The 19,150-nt window shown below is 42.6% G+C and overlaps 1 protein-coding gene across 2 annotated transcripts in view; it reads left to right on the top strand.

The window, feature by feature from the left end:
• Window positions 1-888: 888 nt before the first annotated feature.
• The window catches only part of DLC1 (DLC1 Rho GTPase activating protein), a 282,574-nt gene continuing 264,312 nt past the window's right edge, over window positions 889-19,150 (top strand). The window contains exon 1 of one of the 2 annotated variants that reach the window (XM_048509074.1): window positions 889-1,068. The gene's annotated coding sequence lies outside the window, so the exon portion shown is untranslated. The remainder of the gene's footprint in view (window positions 1,069-19,150) is intronic. The other variant, XM_048509075.1, reaches the window with a different exon arrangement.

The following is a 19,150-nucleotide window of genomic DNA, read 5'->3' as shown; positions in this document are numbered from 1 at the left end:
ATTGTTAGGATAAGTGATGTATGGAGAGAAATTTACACAGATAATTATTTTTATATTAGTATTTTCTCTGGCTGATTCCGCATGGGCCAAAAACAGCAGTGTGAAAACGGTGTGAAAATGGTGTAAAGAGGTTTAAAACAGGGTAAAAGGATTTATACTGTTTTCACACCGTTTTCACACCGCTGTTTTTGGCCCATGCGGAATCAGCCTCTGTTTTTACTCTGCTTCTAAATGGTCTGTGGGCTGTAATAAAGACTAACTACTGAAGCCTGCCTTAAAGCAGAGGAAATCAGCAAAAATTACCTTACGTTCCACTAGAAGACATTTAGCATGGGATCCAACCCAACATTCTTAAATTCCATTGGAAGTCAAACAATTTATATAGCTCTGATAAAACTGTGAGTCTTTTTTACCTTGGACAATGATTTTCATTAAGCAATAAATGAACTAACAGAGGTCCTTTGTGGCCTCAACACAGAAACAAGTTAATAAAACTCAGCATCAGCATTTCTACATTTAAAGCAAATTAGAAAATGGAGCTCTGTCATTCTGTTTGGCATTGGTTAAGAGAATTTCCCCCTTTAGAGTAAAAACAACAAAAACCCAAACAGGTATATTAGTACACAACCGTAAATCCTTTCGACATAATTTCTTCTTTAAAATGACTACGAGGACTCTAGTAGCATTTGTTATATGAATAGTTAACATTTATTATTAATTGATGCTCTAATTAAAGCCACACCGGTGCTTTCCATTAGCTTACTCTTTAGTTTTTACGGAGCTGTCCGTCTGGTTTTAATCAAAACCAAATGGCGATCCAAGTTCCCAGGCTGGAGCAACGAGGAGGAAATCATTCAGAGACGGCAGAAAAAAGCAGAAAAGATAAACAGCAGATAGTTTCACCAAATCTTTACAATTTGGAGGATGTGGATGCTGTGGGCTGCTCCAGACAGGCACCCTGTCAGATTGTGAAAGAGTGGTTCCTGTCAGCAGAATTCTAATATGAGCAAGATGGAGTCGGTCCTCTTACAATCCTTGATCTGCAACTCTGGAGAATTCTCCTTAAAGGTAACATGTTCCGTATAGATTGCCGTTGCCTTTCTGTACAGTGGCAGTTCTCATTGGCTAAGCAATTCCTGGTAGCGTTTCATCTTTACCACTTATTTGCATAAATTGTATCTATATTCTCAGTCCATTTCTCGTCTCCCTCTTTCTGTCTCCAGCATTGCTGTGCTAGTTATTTGCTCAATACACTAGAGAAAAACTGCTTTTCAAACTGCAAAATATTAATTGAAAACATTTTTCTTTGCTATTTGTTCATTTTAGAGTTGTGTACATCTCTTTCGTAATTAAATTCATACTGGGGTACATGTGTATGTGCATTCTTAAATCTCAGCAATGAGAGGATTTGGGAAATAGTGTCTTAAATATTCCTAATCGGTGTTTTCTCAAGAGTCCACTGTGTCGGGGTCTCAGTCTGTTTTCTCCTCGCCCCAGTCTCTCTCTCTCTCTCTCTCTCTCTCTCATGTCTACTTTCTCAGCAGCAGGAAATACTTTTCAGACAATCTGGGCCTGGTTCTTTGAGCCCCCTCCCTTCCCAAAACATCAGTCTGCTTTTACTAGGGAAAGTAACTAGGGAAAGGTTGGTATAATTCCATTTAGTAAAAGCCTCTTCCAGCTTCAGTGTGGGTTTTAGTCAAAATCACACGTATAGAGCAAAAACTGCTGAGAAGAGAGCAGCAATGAAATCTGAACTTTATGCCAGTGGAGGCTGAGCCAGATTCGGGAGGGGGGCTCTTTGCTTCTTTTTTGTACACACAGGCAAAGTATTTAGAGAAGTAAGATTGACCATTTCTACCTTCAATGCCATCTCAGTGAGGCAAATCTGGAAGCTTTTGGTCTAATTTTCTTGATAATAAAGTTGCTCCAAAGTATTCAGAAGTTTTTCCTCAGATCTGTGATATGGTCATGTGCTCTAATGAGACTTAGTAAACCGAGGATCTCAACAGTATAACTGGAATGATAAAAGATACAGTAAGTGGGTGATTGCATGCCATCTCTCTCTCTCTCTCTCTCTTTCTCACACACACACACACACACACACACACACACACACACACACACACACACACAACATCTGATGCAAAACATTGCTATTTCTATTTTTCTTAAAAGCATAAGTGTAACATAGATATTTATACCTTCTTGCAGCTGATGTTAGCAAGGTCTTTCTTATGTATTTTGCAACGGCTTATAAAATCAAGAAATGTGAATAGATTTTGTATTGATTTTACTACTAAGAAAAGGACTGACGTTTTTAAAAATTCCCTTCTGCCTTGAATTAGCAGATGGGTTTACCTATTCATTCATTTCTCTCTTGGAAGTTGAATACTCTCATGTAGGTATGTTTATAATTTAATGATTGCATAGAATTACTTTATCATGAGATGTGCCAGCATGGTTTCTTGAATTGAAAAAAAATCACCACACAGTTAGTACTACCTACCAAGAGGCTTATGAGTACTATTCTTTCAAAAGTGGGGGAAGGGGGTGGCTCCATCCAGCAAGGGGTACTGATCTGTTCTATATGTATGCAGTTACCATGCAGTGCATGCATACCAGGGGGTTTGTGTGTGTGAACGATAAGTATTGAGCTGGAGAAATCTCATATTGCTCAGTTAATTGAATTGTTTAAAAGAAGCTTTGAACAATCAAGCATGCTAAATTTAAAGGCAATTGAACAAAAAATTGGAGACAAAGGTGATAATGCTGGGTAAAAATGACATTTTATCCATTTCCCCCTGCCTATGTTATTAAGTAAGAATGAAAAGGAGTGGAATATGGTTTCCTTCCACGTGTCATTAAGATTCATCAATGTCACTGAATGACATTCTTCCACTAAGCAAATAATCTGAAATGGAAGGGCTACAATATAGCACAGAGATACTTCTGTCTAACAATTAGTGAGAACCTATGTAAAGGGACTCCAATTTAAGACCATTGATATCTTTCCAGTATTTCTGCATAGGATTGTACTCTAAGTGCCAACTGTGTCCAAGATGTTATTTTTACCTGGGATTCCTTCTATCTCTCTTGAAAGAGAACGAAATTGTAGAAATAATACCATAAGGTTGAAAACTTGATCCTACCAAATTGTTATGAATGTCACTGAAATTAATGTGATCTCCTTATCAAGCACATGTGCAAATAGAGTGCCTTGCTGGATCAGACCAGTGTCCCTCTAGCAGTCTGGATTCCAGCAGTGGACAGAGAATTGCTTCCTGCATATGAGAGAGAGAGAGTGTGTGTGTGTCTTGGGGTTCTATTTGGCTATCTTGAGAGCCAGTACAGTGCAGTGGTGATAGCATCAGACTAGAATCTGAGAGGTCCAGATTTAGATATTTACTCTGTCTTGGAAACTGGCTAGGAGGCCTTGGGCCACTTACACTTTCTCTCAGCCTAATGTAACTAACAGAGTGGTTTTTTATAAGGTTAAAATGGACAAGGGAAGAATCATGTTGGAAGCCACTGTGGGGAGAGTGGTATAAATGTGTAAATTAACACAATAACCTATCTCAGCTGACATTTCTTTCCAAGATATTATTTGCTAATGCCTTAACAGTCATACTTCTGCACTCTGCTGCTACCTTCTCACTTTTTTTTATATCTTGACCCATCCACACCCATAGGTATTTAAGCAAATGGTCATCAGTATATCCTACAGTATGGAATTCCATCAGTCTTACTCTTCATTTGAAGAAGTTCTTACTTCTGCTATTACTGAAACTATAGCTGATTAGAGTCACTGGGTGACCTTGATTTCTAGTGTTATGGAAGTTGAAAACTGTTACCAGTTCAATGTATTGTTGAAGGCTTTCACGGCCGGAATCACTGGGGTGATGTGTGGTTTCCGGGCTGTATGGCTGTGTTCTAGCAGCATTCTCTCCTGACATTTCGCCTGCATCTGTGGCTGGCAACTTCTGAAGATGCCAGCCACAGATGCAGGCGAAACGTCAGGAGAGAATGCTGCTATAACACGGCCATACAGCCTGGAAATCACACAGCACCCATGTTACCAGTTCTCTACTCTGACCAGAGTTTTTGCTATTTTGGAATAAATTGCTCAGCCATATGACTGTGATTTCACTATGATAAGTTGGACTCATATTGTGAATCCACTGGCAATGACTGCTTTGTCCTCATGCATATTGTTCATTTCCTGAAAATGGGTGAAAGACACATCTCCTAACTTATGCATAGTGGACACATACAACTTGGTACCATGTCTCCAACCAGTACTTGCCCTGGTGTTTGCCAACCTTTTCAAAAAGTGTGCAAGAGCATTCTAAGACAGGGCTGGCTACTGGCTGCCCCAATTCAGATGCACAACCAGCCCAAACCACTGGAAGACCAGGAGCTTTGGTAGGCCCGCAGGCTTGTCATTTCATTCCCCCTTCAGGTTTTTTCTCCTTTTTATTTATTCTTCTCCTCTATTTCTCTTCCTACCCTGTTAGCATTTCATTCATTTCCTTTTAGCCCCCTTCTGTGATTCTTTTGCGAAGTGAGGAGGGAGGTATTGTGACCAGCTCCACCATTTGTGGCAGCCATTTGGGGGTGGTACTCGTCACCACCCCTCTAAATTCCAAACGTGCCACTGGCTCATAAAAGTTGGGTACTCCTGATCTATTCCTTGCACAAAAATCAAGATGCAATTAGTGCTGGGAAACTCTATATACATGTAATTTGTGCACAGTGGTTAACGTGGCAGACCCAGCTTTGAGTGTCCACTGCACCATGGAAGCTTTCTGGTTGAACTTGGGCCAGTCACATGCTCTCAGCCTAACCTGCCTCGCCAGGTTGTTGTGAGGTTAAAAGAGAGAGATCAAAAGTGTGGCAAGCCAGTTTGGATCCACATTGGGGAGAAAAGTGGAGTATAAATCATGCAAATGAATGGAATGATTTGTAGGTCGGGTGTGAGGTCATGTATTCCAATTCACCCCCATGCTTTCATTGTACAGAATTTGTAGATACTTGGAGGGGGCCATAGTTACTAGGAATCTGTGCATATATGCCCAGTCCTCCAGTTACTCCTACTGATTTATATCTATTTTTCAACCTTGTTCTTTAGGCGTGGCATGTTTCTCCTCAGGTGACTTATGATAACCCCATAGTGCTTTCAAGGCAAGAGACATTAGGAGGCAGTTCACTGCCTGCGTCTGAGTCATGACCCTGGAGTTCCTTGGAGGTTGCCAATCCAAATAGTCACAGGGCTGACCCTGCTTCGCTTCTGAGATCTGACAAGACCAGGCTAGCCTAGGGACATCCAAGACAGGAATTTCAATCATTACTCCATATCTATTTCATTTTTTTGTTTTCCTTGCCCTATAGCTAACAGCTTATATAGGTTCTCTGGTTACATTAAAAAAATGAAACTGCTCTGGGCAGTCCAGACCTGCAAAACTTGTGATTCACCAGGGAAAATGCATAAGAGCCTGAAAAACCTTCTCCCACAACTGCCTGGCACTGTGTAGATGTTGTGGGGATTCTGTCAAACATCTGGCAGGCCTTAATGCAAAGTTGATGTGCTGTTGTGGCTTTGCTAATTTACATGTTCTGCAAACTTTGGGTGGTCCATCCAATTAGGTCATCTTTGCATGAGCCAAAACATCCCTGTTCACTTTAACGTTGTGTACCACTCTATAAATACCTGACGGTAGTGCAAATGGAGCACAAACCAATATTGGAATCCAACAGTGATACAAAACTCACTGAATTCATTAAAGGAAGGGTAAGATGCAATTGTATTTTGTAAAACATAAGGTCAAGACAGACAGCCCTGGGTTGAAGCTTAAAATTATTTTGTCTGGCCCATTCAATTTTTTTTAGATGTTAGGAATACACACATGGGGAACCCACAAGAACTTGACAGGCCATCTTATTTCCCCCTCCACCACTGTGTTCTCTTTCATTTCCTTATAACACCCCAGTGTCTCCTGTTTTCCTGCTCCTTCTTTCCTTCCACTTCACCAGTCAACCTAACAATATCAACTCACCTGTATTCAGCTTTTCCTCCTTCCCTGGACAGCTTTTACACAGAAAAGCACCTGCTCCTGGCTATTGATAGGAGGAGATCTGCAAAAATTTGTGGGAACAGATTCCTCAATTCCCCTGCATCTTTTGCCCACGATAGTTCCTTTTCCCTTCCTCCAGGCAACCACCATATCTTCTTCTTTCCCTGGTCCCTTCCATTCTTCTTGTTCACCAACAATCTTTTATCTGCCCCCATATTTAGCTATTTTAACAGTAGTCTTACTGCTGGTGCTGGTGTGCAGATTATTCCTCCTGCCTTTCTGAAATCTCATGCTTGCTCTCCTTATAACCATAGTTTTCTGCTTCTGAGTTTCCTTCTAACCTTCTGACATATGCTCTCTGAACTTCCCTGTGACTCTGGCTCTTCGCTTAGCTTTTGGTATAGTCTTGGCTTCTGATCTTTGTGACTGTGACTCTGACGACTGAAGAAGACTTTGTTCTTTCCTCCCATGATCAGCTGTGACCTACTTTGTCGCATGGGCGAGAACAGAGGCAGTGGTCCAGGATTTGTCCCTTCTGTCCTGAATAGCAACAATAAAAATGTACATTTTAGGATGAAACCAGATGAGACACGAAAGATCAGAGCTGAGGAAAGTTTGGGTTGCTACATAAGAGACCCAGAATGACCCAAATAAAATGTGTTTGTTCCCTAGAGGTTAGACTTGTACAGATTATCTAGTCTGCACGGTATGAGTTTTCAACATCCCCTTTGCTCCTTGCAAAAATACATTTGTCGGGTTTAGACTGTGCACTGCTCCATTTTAACTCCTTCTGCAGATTGCCGTCTTGCACAACTATGTTTTTGGAACTGTTTTCAGATGTGTCGGCTAACTATTCAGACTTTTGTCCCATCTCTGCAACTTTTCCTTTTTCCTCTACCCTCCCTTCTTGTACTCTAGAGTCTTGACTTTTGCCAATGACTTTTAGAATTTTTAGTCATTTACAAATGACAAGCCAAGTGACTCATAACTGTAATTTATAATCTGATGATGTTTGCCAGAATAGTCTGACTTGTGTGATTTGTTTGGAACACCACAATTTGAATTGACTTGATACCAAATCTAGATTACTTTTCTGTTGTTTGCCTCCATCAAATCTGGTTTTGTATTTGTAGACTGTGTGAAAGCAATATACAAAGTTCATAATTCAGAAACAATAGTTTAATAGTGGAGCACGTGACTGTATGTGGTAGGTCTTGACTTCAATCTGAAACATGTACTGAGCTAAAGAAGAAGAGTTTGGATTATACCCCACTTTTCTTATCCCTAAGGAGTCTCAAAGAGGCTGGGATGGCAGACTTCCCTGCCACACCCTCCCCCGCCCGCCTGCCCTGCCAGCTGGGCTCCCAGCAGGCAGCCGGCAGCCCCTTCTGCCCTCCCCTCTGGGCAGAGGCATAGTGAGGGAAAATGGAGCCTGGTGTAAAATCTTAGTTTTGCGCCCCCCCTCCCCCCATGGGCGGCCACTGTGATGCTGGAATCCACCCCCAAACAGCATCACTTTCAAAGTTTAAACTGGGGACTTCAGATTCTCCCTTTAAATCCATGCCAAAGGGAGTGGATTTAAAAGGAGAATCTGGGAAAATATGGGGGGTGCCTGCTGTCAGGGGTGCAATTGTTAAGCTGGCAGCACCAAACTTTCAAGGCATTGTTAGGAGGCTCTCCTAATGATACCACCCAGGTTTGGTGAAGTTTGGTTAACGGGGTTCAAAGTTATGGACCCTCAAATGTGTAGCCCCATCTTCTATTAGCTCCCATTGGAAACAATGGGGCATGGGGCACCCCCTTTGGGAGTCCATAGCTTTGGTCCTGCTGGACCAATCTTCACAAAACCTGGGTAGTATCAGTAAGAGACAAATCTTATGATACCTCCCAGGTATGGTGAAGTTTGGTTCAGGGGTCCAAAGTTATGGACCCTCAAAGGTGAAGCCCCCATCTTATATTAGATCCCATTGGAAACAAGGGGGATGGGGCACCCCCTTTGGGAGTCCATAACATTGGACCCCCCTGAACCAAACCTCACCAAACCTGGGTAGTACCATCAGGAGAGTCTCCCAAACAATCCCTGAAAGTGTGGTGCTGCTAGCATAAAAACTGCACCCCTGCAGGCCAAAATAAAAAAAACACTAAAAAAGACAAAAAAACCCACAAACGGAGGGCGGAGCTTCAGATATGTAATGGGGGGGGGGTTGAACCCGAGAACCCCCCCTTACCTACGTCCTTAGGCTGAGACCTGGAAGATGACAGTCAGAGCAGAGTCCAACTGGCTTTTCAATTTATTGGTAAGGTTCCTGGTGAGCTGTTTCCCTGGAAGGCTACTGTTAGCAGAAGCATGCTCAGCTAACTGGCCATTGTGGTGTTTGCAGCACTGCAAAGACAGTTCCTCTTGGATGAAGTCATGGTGATGGTGACAACACATTATAGGCTGGGTGCTGGGTTTAACCTATGCAGACCTGGTGGCATTACCAGCATCCTGAACTTGGTTTAGCTTGCTTCAGGGCTGTTTTACCATAGAGTTAGTATATAGAACAGGGTTTCTCAGCCAGGGTTCTATGGAACCCTAGGATTCCACAAGAGATCACTAGCGGTTCCCTGGGAGATTATGATTTTTTTTTTTCAAATGATAACAGTAGCACTGAAGCCTCTGTCACAGTTCCTACAAAATAATCAACAACACAGCTTTCTTTGTAGCCAAAATATTTTAGTGGTCAGTTTCATCAAGATAATGTTTTCCATAAACCTTTTGCCCCTTTCAGAAGCAAGTTCCCAGGAGTCAGCTTTTCTTCACCTGAAAACTGGAAACTGTGACCTTCTTTACAGGAAATGCTGTCTCAAGCCTCATCTCTATTAAGCAGCCGAGTAAATCTTGGCAAATTGTTTTGAGTAAGCAGTTCCTTCAAACTGTGGTGTTGTATAAAGAGTTAGCTGCTTTTTACCAAATGCTACAAACTCAGCTTTCACTTATTTGGAAAACATGCAAAGGAAATGTTCCTGAGCCAAGTGTCAGTATTTCTGTGGTAATGTGTAGTTCAGTTCTCTCCCGCCTAGCCTGCAGGTGAAACTTACTGTCAACACCAAGGCAAGGCAAATACTTGCTACAGACAACTCTTGTTTACAGCAGTTCAGTTTCTGAGGCTGCAGTTTTAAATATATTTTCTTGGGAGTAAGTACTATTGAGTAAAGTGGGAATAATCTCTGAGTAGACCTGCTTAGAATTTATCCTTTAGTTCTTTGCAGGACCATGTTGCATAACTTTAAAGATGTTATAGCCTGGCACAAGTATACCAGTTTCAGCAAGTAGGTCTCTTGCAGGCTTTTTAGCACTACATAGGCATTTAGAGAGGTTCAGGTGATCTAGAAAACCCAGGTTTGAATCCCCATTAGTGCCATGGAAATTTGCCATATGACCTTGGGCCAGTCACACACTCTCAGCCTTGACACTGGCTAATACATGTTTGGATGGGAGACCTCCAACTAATACCAATGTGGTGATGTGGAGGAAGGAAACGGCAAGCCACCTCCAAATGCCTCTTGCCTCGAAACCTCTACTGGGTTGCCAGAAGTCAGCTATGTCAGCCATGAATGAAACTGTGGTTGAATGCAATACTTCACATCAAAAGAAATACCATGTGAGCCTAGTAGGCCTCACTTGACTCTCAAGAAAGTATGTATGAAGGTCTTCAGCCTTTTGTCAATCTGTTTTTACACACCAGTGTTCATATACTAACCCCTAACCAAGTCCAACTCATTTAATAGCATTAGCCCAGGAAACCTCTCAAAGGAATGTGTACCTAGAATACTGTATATTGATGGACAGCTCTATTTCTCCCATTCCAATCCACTTAATTTTTAAAAGTTTTGTAGGACCCAAATCAGAAACAATCCTAGGAATGTGGTGAATTTGTTTCCACCTCATGAAATCTTTTCCCCCTTCAAAAGCAGATGAATGTGACGCAGTGGTGGGATCCAAAAATTTTAATAACAGGTTTAGATGGTGGTGGGATTCAAACAGTGGCGCCGCCACACACACGCACCTCCAGTCCTTATTGGGCAGGGAGGTTGCTGTAGTAACCCCTTCTCGGAACTCAGAAAAAATTAGTAACCACTTCTAAAGAAGTGGTGAGAACTGGTTGGATCCCACCTCTGAATGTGGCCTTGATTTGGTTTTTTACCATGGCTCAGTGGTAGAGCATCGGCTTTGGATACAGAAGGTTCCAGGTTCAGACCCCAGAATCCCCTGGTTAAAAGAAGCAGGGACTGAGTTATGACCTTCTATGTGAAATCCCAGATTGCTACTGCACGTCAGAATGGAGTAGACCATTCTAGCCTGGATAGACTTGTGGTCCAATTCTGGTCTGTCAAGTCACAGCTGACTCATGGCAACCCCATGGGGTTTTCAAGGCATGAGATGATCAGAGGCAGTTTGTCATTGTCTGCCTCTACGTGAGCTTAGAGAGTTATGAGAGAACTGTGACTGGCCCAAGCTGTTGCATTTTGTGATTGCCAGTCCCCTCAGTCATGAAAGAGTTGACTTGAGAAAATGAGCTAAAACCCTTCTTTCTGACATATTACCCTTCCCTGTGAAGCAGACAGTACGGTTATGGAGGTAGCATGAAATATGTCATTTTTTGTCGGTAGTTGTGCTGTCCACGGAACGGTCATACTGTTTGATATTTCTGATCATGTCGTTTTTATTCTGAACTAGAAAAATGAATTAATTTAGCTTAACAATTGTTCTGCCTCTCTCATAACTGTTTCTTCTTGGACATATGATCTTTCACTGTAACTTGCAGGCTCTTAGCCATGTTTCACATTACTGACTCAGTAACGAAGCTTCATAGTTTTGAGTAATCAAGTTTTAGTATTTAAAAAACATAGGCCCCTTCCGCACACGCAAAATAATGCATTTTCAAACCACTTTCACAACTGTTTGCAAGTGGATTTTGCCGTTCCGCACAGCTTCACAGAGCACTGAAAGCAGTTTGAAAGTGCATTATTCTGCATGTGCGGAATGAGCCATAGTGTGAGTAATTTAATGTCACATGATGCCACCAGTATATTTTTGAGGGAGTAAGCATTTAAAGGGTCCCATATATCTGGTTGACTGGTAATAAAATATAATGGCCAGATTTTTAAATGCTTCAAAGTATACAATAGGGCTGTAAGTGAACTTCTGAGGAATAATGGAGTGGATTCTCAAAAGAAAGCTTATATGTCCCATTATAGTGATTGCACAGTGGAGAAAAGGTAATTTTGATAAATTGTTTTTAAAAGACTGCCAGCTCATGGAGAACATGGAGGACTTATTTTGCAATAATTAAATAGCTATTTAATTTTTTTTTCAATTCATATACAAAGTCATCAGGAAAATTAGCCAGATTGATAATACAGAGTTATTAAAACGGATCATAGCTGCTTGGATAGACATTTCTATTAACACTAAGCATAACTTGATTTCATGACGATCTTAAAAGAATAAACCTTGCTTGTATTTTAAGATCTACTTGTGGAGGGTGAAAGGGTAGCCAGACTGTCTGAGGAATCTGCTTTGAATTAGAATTTTGTCTACTAGTAATACCTCCTTGTTTTAGGGCAGTGGAAATAATGCAGGGATAGGGGGACTGGAGGAGCCACTACTTTCTCCTTTGCACATCCTGCCCTCCCAGTAAGCAACTTGGGTCCCATAATTTTTTCCCTCAGCTGCAGTTGGTTCAAGAATCTGGGGTTACAGAAAAATGGATAAGAGAAAAGAGTAAGGATAAGAACTCTGTCCTTAGCAGCAGTTTGGGCTTTCGCAGGGAAAAAAATCCCAATGATATCATGGAAATTTTAGTCTTTTTTGCAAGGATCAGTATGGAACCCTTTGGCTACATCTTAGCTCAAACTCTCAACAACCTCAGATTTTTCCTCCCAGTACATATTAGCCTTAATTCTTTACCTAGTGAAACATCTAGAGAATAATTTCAAATATTCAGTGGTACTCTCTTTCTTTGGTGAACAGTTTCCTTTACCTGTTTCTCCTGACTTTGCCTTTGAAGTAAATCACTATATAATTTCTGTTTTGTTGTTTTATTTGTTTTTTTGTTCATTATGTGATTTAATGTTATTTTCCAACTATTATTCTTCTATCTAATCTTTTTATTCTCCTATCTAATCTTTCTATCTAATCTAGTTAGACTACGAGCATTGATATATTGTGAGTCAAAGACAGTCTTAAAATTTGGCTTTTATGCACATCAATGAAATCAGAAGCTCGATGTTCCAAAATGAAGGGGGGAAAAGAACAGCATGCAACATCAAATATATCTATGTATATAAAAATGGAACCATGTGTTTGTTGCTTCGAGAATAACCCCGGCACCTGCTGGCCCAAACACTCTGAAAATTTCACAGACACTTACTCATTCCCCCGACTGTGTTCTTTTCTCCCGCTGTCAGACAACACACCTGTGAGACTTTCAGGTAAAAACATTTTTTTCCTGGTGGCACCAGGCCATGCAGCTGCCCACAGCGCCATAACTGTCACCTTTTAGAAGATGTTCCCGTGCTCTTACATGAGATGTTGGCTCCCAGATGGCTGAGATATGAGCAGTGAAAACTGTACATAGGCAATAACTCGAGTGGACGTGAAACACATACACACGTTACCACGTGAGACGTCAGGTGGGGTTTCCCCCCTCACACGCAGGTACCTTTCACTCTCTGTGCCTCACCCACTACTACTACACAACACACCTACTCTCATACACATTCAGCAAAGGGAGAGGGAAGGGACAGAGGGGGAGGCATGCAAGTGAAGAGAAGTGAAGGAGGGAGGAGACAGAGAGTGAGGGGTGGGGACGGAAGGGCCACAGCATCTGGATATTACCCACTTACTGTAGCAAATGGAAAGGGGAGGTAGGTAGGGGGAGGGGTGCCATGCAAGGGAAGAGAAGTGAGGGAGGATGTGGTCACACACATCACTGACATTGCACAGTATCAGGCTGCATGTTTGCATGAGCATGTACTGCTGGCCTCTGCAATTGATTTGCTGCTACTGTTCCTTTCCCATTTCACCACAATAAGCCACAGCAACACGTCGCCGGGCCCTGCTAGTTATAGATAAATCCATTGAACAGACATGGAAATAAACACACTCATTGAACCGTAATGTGCTGACTTTTGCCACACTGCTTTCACTGAGTATTAGCCATTGATGGCCCTGGATGCTGCAGACTGAGAGGTCTGCTGCTTAAGATTCAGAACTCCCATCTTTTCTACTCACACAGACTAACTCTCAGACTCCAGGGAATTTTTAATTCTGTTTTACTTTATATTTCCTGTCTGCATGTCATAAAATGAACTGTGCCACTGTTGTCTGACAGACTTCTGTGTTTATCCAGAGGGCTGAAATTCTCTCGACGGACACGGAGGTGTCAAATGTTTTGATCTTAATTATTTATTTCAGCAGTTAGGTGAGGGTTCAGCCTCTGGGATACATTTGACAATAGCAATATCGTTGGAAATTCACCGTCCAAATTAAAGAGCAGTATGTCAGTTTGTAGTTCTCTTCAGCTGATGTTGAACCTAGTATTCTGATAGTAACTTTGCATGTACTGTTGGTTTTGCAATGCACAGTCTGCAAGATAAATTATGTGAATTATGCTGATAAGCCCAGGTGAACAATGTAGCTGAGAAGGAAATAAGAACCCAGTTTTCCTAAGAGCTACACATTATAAGAATCAGAGAACTGTTTTCAATGGCACAGTATGGTAGTGAAGAATGTATTCTGCTGAGAGATGCATTTTCTTATGCCTGGTATAGCAGGCAGCACTTTCCAATGTTGTTAAGCCCACGGGTGCTTTGGGAATTTTGAGAAATAGGAGTAGACATCACGATAAAGTGACTGACATGGAATGTACAGCCGGCTGTAAAATGGCTGTATTAAGGGGTGGCATGCAAGGGAGGGGAGGGAGGGGGCCCGGCATTTGGACATGGCCCACCCACCCTAGCAGAGGGAGGGGGAGGGGGAGGGGGAGAGGGGAGGCATGCAAGGGAGGGGAGGGGTTTCAAGCCAATCTCAAAATGCTATGAGGGTTGTAAGTCAAGTATCCTCCTGCAATGAAGACAGCTGTTTCTGAATGGGTACTTCCTGCAGACCCCCAACATAATGGCTTCTGGGCTCTTCTGAAGAATCTCTGGAGCATCTTTAAGAGAATGCCAAAACTGGCTGTTTACTTTTGGGAAAGATGACTTTGGGAAGAAGCGTGTGGGAGCTAGGAAATACATTGGTGGGCATCATGGCACTCATAAGTACCGTGATGAGGACCTCTGGATTAGAAATATGTGTTGGGGAAAAAACTTTGGGTATTGGTGCAAGGCAGCCTGTACTGAATGCCTTTCCCATTCTGTCATATGTATGATAACCAATACTCATCTTCTGAGAACCACACCATGTATTTTTCCCTAGCATGGCTTGTAACTTGGTATCATTCTGCTGTGAGGCTTGGCTGTGAAGCAGGAATGCTGAAACACACTCCCCCCCACCCCAGATTTCAACTAAGAAAGGGAGAGCACGAGGCTGCTGCTTTCAGAGGGAACTCCATACCATATGTAGTTGATTCTGTTAAACATCACTTAAACTGTGCAGACCTGGAGAATGTGGATGTGAAATTGAAGTAGGCTGGCCTCAGAAGGGAGGTTAAAGGCCTCTGAGCATGCAGGCACTCTGCTGTGAAAGTCACTTTGTCAAGGCATAATTTACTGAGGTTCAGTGGCACAGTCATAATTCTGCAAGTCTTTCAGGCTGCCTACTCTTATACCTTCAGGCATGTGATTTGTCAGGACAGCTTTGTGGTCTGGGTGTTCAATCAGAGCTTCCCTTGGTAGGCTGAAATGACCCAGAACAAACTGAGTAGTTAATCTTCTTTATTGCTGGAATCAATAAGCAGATCCATGCTAAGTGCTGACAGTTTCTGCGTATGGAGTGAAAAGAAGAAAGGGCTGCTCCTTGAACCGTGTTGTATTACAGTATTAGTATAAAGACAAATATCTTTGTTGTTGTTGCTATTATTGAATAATGCCTTTTTATTTTTCTATGGTGCAGAACAGCTACATTTTTTTTTCCTTTTCCCAGGTAGGCTTTGAATTCAAAAGACAGCAAAACAAATAGAAAAAAAAACTATTGAACATTTATGTTCTTAATTATAGACCTACATTGTCTGTGACTCACAGTAAATAATAATAATGGAGGAGGAGGAGGAGGAGGAGGAGGGGAAGGAGGAAGGAAGAAGAAAGAAGGAAGGAGGAAGGAGGAAGGAGGAGGGGGAGGAGGGGGAAGAAGAAGGAGGAGGAGGAGGAGGAGGAGGAGGAGGCTGGGCTACAAGTGGGCTACAAGTTGAAACACAATACACCAGACATCACCATGATCGAGGACAAGAAAGTGAGCATCATCAACATAGCAGTCCCCGGTGACAGCAGGGTCATTGAAAAAGAATACGAGAAGGTCACTAGATACCATGATTTGAAAATCGAGCTTCAGCGTCTATGGCACAAACCAGCTGAGGTTGTCCCAGTGGTAATCGGCATGCTGGGCACCATCCCAAAAACACTGGGGCAGCACTGGAAACATCTTCGAATTAACAAAATTAACATCTGTCAAATTCAGAAGGCAGCCATGCTGGGATCCGCATGAATACTACGCCGATACATTACAACTTCCCAGGCCTCTGGGTGGGGCTCGAATTGAAGGCCAACAACCAGCTAAAGATCTGGCAGCTGTGAAATCTACCATAATAATAACAATGTTCTTTTTGTTTAGTTTTCCAAGTGCTTCACATGTCTTATTCTTCCAATCTTTACAAGAAAGCTGGACAGTAGGTCAGTGAGTTGTTGTTGCCCTGTTGCCCTGAGGACTGAGGCAGGGTTGCTCAGAGGCCTAGAGAAAAATGTTCTGTCCCTATAATAGAAGCTTAGGCCCCTTCCGCACACGCAAAATAATGCGTTTTCAAACCACTTTTACAACTGTTTGCAAGTGGATTTTGCCGTTCCGCACAGCTTCAAAGAGCATTGAAAGCAGTTTGAAAGTGCATTATTCTGCATGTGCGGAATGAGCCTTTGTGTGTGGAAATGGTCAGTTGAACTTCAGATGGAATGGAGGCAAATGACATCACAGTTAAAGGTACAGGACTGTTCCTTCTGGCCAGTTGACAACGCTAGGCTGACACTGCAAATGAAGGCTTTGCTTGAAAACATCTAGTCCATTCGTATCTGAGGGAAGATTTTGAACAGCCTGATGTACAACTCATCTTTTTAATCTGGTTATGTTCAAACAGGACTTGAGAATCATCTCTGTAGTCTTGGTACCAAGTCATACCACTCCCACAATTCTATCTCATGTCTACAATCTTAGAAACTCTCTATGCCTATTAAAGGTTAATAAATAAATAAATAAAAAATCTTAGAAACTCTGCTGTGTTATAAACTTTATTTCCTTTTTGTGAATCATTATTATTACTGTAAGTGTAATGCAGTAGCTTTCTGAGGCATCTTTCTTCTGCTCTTTGTAGTGTTTGCATAAATGATTCTGAGTTATAGTCAGAGTCATAAATTCCACACTAAGGTTAGCTCAGGAGAGTTCGTACAGAAGCATGTTCTGATGACTCAGATTCTTGGCCCACATAATCTTATCATAAGAGGCTTAATGGGGAGATAAGCATGTGGAGGTAGCATGTGGCTGAGGTACACAAACTAGCTTTAAAAGAAGAGGCTTTGAAGCAGTAAGCATTGAGAGGGCGACTTTGCAATGTTGTGACAGAACACATCTCTGTGAGCTGCAATTAGAATCAGCCTGAAAGGCGAGCATGCCACTTCACAAGATACCAGTCAGGAACCATGCCATTTGCATAGCCTGCGAAATGGGTGACAGAGTCATTTTCCAAGTCATACAGAAGGGTTCCTCCATGCTACAGAGATTATTTATCAGTGCCGTTATCCACATTGTGTACAGGCTAGTTTGCCACAATGCTCAGGGATACCTGGAAATCCAAAAATTCTGCAGAGGCAGAATAAGGCAAGGGCCATTAATCTGATCAGGAAGCGTAGAATTTTTGCCGATATTTTATTTCAGTTACTTTAAATGTGATGCACTGACATTCTTATGGCAACATTTAGAACATCTTTGCTCTGTTAATCTCTTCTTTACCAGCATGCTGTTGTCTGCTTTGCTCATCCTTGCTTACAGCATGCAGCTGCTTCAAGCAATTAACAAGGCATCTGCTAACTGCCTATTAATCAGATGGCTAAATGGCTCCCTTGGATGGCACCCTTTCTTGTTCCAGGACATACGATGAAATCTGCCTCCATCTCTTATGGAAACCATGATCTGGAGAAGGAGACTGATCTTGAGAAGAAAGTATGCCCTCAGTGCAAACACTTTGGCCATTTGAATGAACTTGTTTAGACAATGTATGTGCTGCCTCTCCAGAGTTCAGCTCAAGGAAACTCACAGCAATAAAAGAAAACTACACATGGTAATAAAAAACAAGAAAAGCCAAAAACCAATAAAACCCAGCCAAGCCAATTAAAAAGAAGCCAATAAAAACAGCTTGCTGGGGGTAAAGTGTAGAGGACTGGGGAAGGCAATAGCAAACCACCCTGTAAACAAAGACTGCCTATTAAACGTTGTGATGCAACATCACCCCATGGGTCAGTAATGACATAGTGCTTGCATAGGCGACTACCTTTATCTTTAATAAAAACAAAACAGAAATTGAAAGCAACATAAAAGAAATATTGAACATAAATCCTAAAACAGTCCTTGGGCTAGGAGCAGACCATCAAACAGCAAAAGAAAATAAAACCCTTTGATTAAAAGTAGATAGAACCCTTTAATGAAAAGGGTAAAAAAATCTGATCTGGCAGCTCAAGGAAAGCAAGGTAGGTACCAGGTGAGCCTCAGCTGGGAAGGCATTCCAGAAATGAGGTACTGCCACTGAAAAGGTCATGTCTCTGGCTGCCACCCACTCGGCTCTCTGGGGGAGATCACTGAAAGCAGGGCTTGAAGAAAGGATGGCTGGTGGGCCAGATGGCCCATATAACTATATTAGGGATTACAAGGCAACTGCTTCCTCGAATAGTGGTAAACAAGCAATGCATTAGTGCCATACAGAAAGGTGCCACCTAACTAAACTTCTGTGGCTGACATACACATACTGATCCTGGCAGTTTGCACTGGTAGCAAACATCATATGGATTCAGAATATTTTTTTTTAAAAAAAATGAAGGGCAGTATCCCACATGCTCATAGATCACTTCGTTGTTGCATATGATTGCATATGTATGTTTATTGCTTGGTGACTGAAATGTCATGATACTTGTTGGAATTGGCAACGTCTAGTGCAGGGATCGGCAACCCGCGGCTCCAGAGCAGCATGTGGCTCTTTTATCCTTGTACTGTGGCTCCCTCGTCTGGCGCCTGGGAAGGAGGGGAAAGTACGCTGGAGGGAGGGAGGGAGGCATGCTCACCGCGTCCCAAGTGCAACTTGCCGTTGTTGGCGTTGCCGCCGCTGTCTATCCCGTCCACTTGGGTGAGATAGATGGCAGCGGCGATGTCAACAATGGCAAGTTGCACTTGGGATACGGTGAACACGTTTCCTTCCTTCCTTCCTTCCTTCCTTCCTTCCTTCCTTCCTTCCTTCCTTCCTTCCTTCCTTCCTTCCTTCCTTCCTTCCTTCCTTCCTTCCTTCCTTCGGCATCCTTTCCCCTCCTTCCCTCATCTGGCACCTGCTGTCAACTACCTGACTGGGGGCGTCCTCCATAAGGGCAGCCGCCCCTGCAACTTACTCTGTCCATCAGCTTGCATGGCTGGCTGGCAGGCTGAAGGCGGGGCTTGGGGACATGGGGCGGGGGTGGGGCTTGGGGAGGTAGGGCCACACCCCCATGGCTCTTTGGGTGTTAAAGGTTGCTGACCCGTGGTCTAGTGTGAAAGGTAGAATGAGAAGCAGCGACCCTACAGGAAGCAGCAAATGGGCAGTTAGACAGGACAGTGAGATTAGGGATCTTCTCATCCTTTTAAATGTCTCCTC

This window comes from Sphaerodactylus townsendi, linkage group LG10 (assembly GCF_021028975.2).
Source record: "Sphaerodactylus townsendi isolate TG3544 linkage group LG10, MPM_Stown_v2.3, whole genome shotgun sequence".
Lineage (NCBI taxonomy): Eukaryota > Metazoa > Chordata > Lepidosauria > Squamata > Sphaerodactylidae > Sphaerodactylus > Sphaerodactylus townsendi.
This window is presented reverse-complemented; position numbering and strand designations above follow the sequence as displayed.